The following is a 2797-nucleotide window of genomic DNA, read 5'->3' on the forward strand; positions in this document are numbered from 1 at the left end:
CGCATGTGTCGCCGTCGCCGACCTACGCACCTGTTGCACCTGTTCCCAGCACCTGTTCCGGACTCATCATAGCTCCTGCCCCCACGGTGCCACTTATCACTGTCTGCCCGCTGCCTGCCCACCACCATTCTCTGCATTTGCAGTTCACCAGCTCTACACCTGCCTTGCACCCGCATCTGCCCTCACCACCCACCACCGGCCTCCGCCGTCGCCCGCATCTGGTCTGCATTCCGGAGCCTCCTAAGACCGCCACTCCCTGCCGGTGATTCATCGCGGCGTCTCTTCTCCTCTCCGCCCAGCTGTCTCTACCCCGCCGCCCCGCCTCGCCTCGCCTCGCCCCGCCCCGCCCCGCCCCGCCCCGCCCCAGCCCAGCTACGCCCAGCCACCCTGCACGTCATACATACAGAGAGAGAGAGAGAGAGAGAGAGGGAGTAACCGGTATATATCGTAGTTATTATGCATATGCTAATAGTGTAATAAGGATAATTACAATTTCAATTAAGTAAACAAAATACATGGAAAGCATTAGGCCTATTCTGTGGCCCTGCAACCAATCAAAATTCCTCTATCCACTCACATTCGGCTTGTGACCCACAGTTTGAGAATCATTGACCTAGAGACACCTTCATCAAGATCTAAACCACATCCAGACTATCTCCTACACCAGCACTTCACACCTTCAATATCCAAACCAATCGCTGAAAAAAAAAGAATAATAATCTGTTCGTTCTCTCATATACACATGCACTAATCGAGGAATTTTCTGCATAAAAACGTTCACTCTTCGCGTACAAACAGACATTAAATAAAATACATTCTCAGGTACAAACACAGTCATTAAAATGTGTCTACTATTCATTTTAACACTGGGGGGAAAATAGAAAATGAATCTCATACTTACACCGATATAAATATTTATTAATCTAAACGTATACACAGGCTAAAGATACACTCAGATACATACATCCATATATAAAGCCTCTAACATCCATGTAAACGTACACACACACACACACACACACACACACACACACACACTAAAAGAAAAATTCAGGTATACATTCACATAAAAAGCATTTACCATTCATAATTTCATACACGAAATAAAACAAGGAATAAATAAACTGATACATACCTTCATATAAAAGCATCTAATAATCACTTCAAAGTACACACACACACACACACACACACACACACACACACACACACACAATGAAAAACATGGATTCCCAGGTACACACACGCAAAAGTTCACCCACGTAAACATGAATAGATTTTCAGTTAGCACAATGACTGGTACACGCACAAAATACATACAGCAATGAACCTCACCAAAATACTCACACACACTCTCATACAGGTTAGGTGAACAGGACGGAAGGGGAAAAAAGGAATGGATAAAGCTACAGCAAATCGAGGTAGAAGGTAAAAATGGGAAGGGATGAATGAGTTTCGTGAGGCGAGTAGAATGGAGGTGTGTGTGTGTGTGTGTGTGTGTGTGTGTGTGTGTGTGTGTGTGTGTGTGTGTGTGTGTGTGTGTGTGTGGAGAGAGAGAGAGAGAGAGAGAGAGAGTAATAAATGTAAACAATAAACTAGAAGCAGCATGAGAGAGAGAAGAATAAAAACAAAAGGCCGAGGAAAGAAAATAACACATCACAAAAGGAGACCGAAAAGAAAAAAAAAGGAGAGACGGAAAAGGCAAAACGTTACACAAAGAATAGAGAAATGAGCAGAAATAGAAATGAAGCTAATGAAGAGTATCATTACCATCACTGCTAGGGTAATGATAGAAAATAATGACGACGGCAGGGGATGAATCACACAAGCGGATAGGAGACAGACAATGAATGAAGTAAGTAATATGAAGAACAATACAGGAATGTAAAAATGCCCAGTGGTGAAGAATGTGACAAAAAAATGAATAACAGGATGGAAAAGGAAGAGACGATGGAGGAATCATGTATGGAAATAAGGAAAGACACAGAGAGGAATATGAAAGAACAGAAAGATACAGAATAAAGTGATATAAAATGACTGAGTAAATAAAGAGGATCAAACCAGGGAGGAGTAATGTGTGGCAAGAAGGTGACAGAGAAACAGGAACATGTTAAAAGATAAGAAAAATGAGGTGAAAGGGGAAAAGGCAGAACGGCGAGAGAGAGAAGGAGAGGAGATGTGATTCTGTGAGAGGATGGAAAGAAAATGTATAGTGGAAAGCACAGAGGATCTCACACACACACACACACACACACACACACACACACACACACACACACACACGGGGGGGGGGACAACAGTACGTGTGTGGTGAAAATGCTGAAGGAGAAATAGACTTGGAGCAACTGTTATATGGGACGGAAAGGCAAGAAAGCAAGGTATTTAGAAATGGGAATGCAGGAGAAACAAAAGTAAGACCAATGGGTAGGGGTGAAAACGATGAAGGGTAAACAGAGAAATTATCAGCGAGGGAAGTGAAGCGGAAGAACAGGCTACTTCGAAATTGAAAAAAAAAAAAAAAAAAAAAAAAAAAAATTGCAAGAGTGAACTAGATTGGGGGAGAATGGAAGGAGGAGAAGAGAGAGGGGCAGATATTTCAACACTGGGAGAAGAAAGACAGAAAAATAAAATACAGATACAATGCTCTGGTGAAAAGAGTTAAGGATACAGAAACAGGGGCAAAAAAGGCGAAGCGAAGTGGGAAAACTGGAGAAAAAGCACAGAAAGACAAAAATGTAGGAACAATGCGTGGGTGTAAAAGGTCAAGGAGAGAGAAAAAAAGAGACGCAGTAATGAT

The sequence above is a fragment of the Coenobita brevimanus genome, chromosome 11, assembly GCF_032717465.1.
Source record: "Coenobita brevimanus isolate Jiangsu-jjx chromosome 11, ASM3271746v2, whole genome shotgun sequence".
Taxonomy (NCBI): Eukaryota; Metazoa; Arthropoda; class Malacostraca; order Decapoda; family Coenobitidae; genus Coenobita; species Coenobita brevimanus.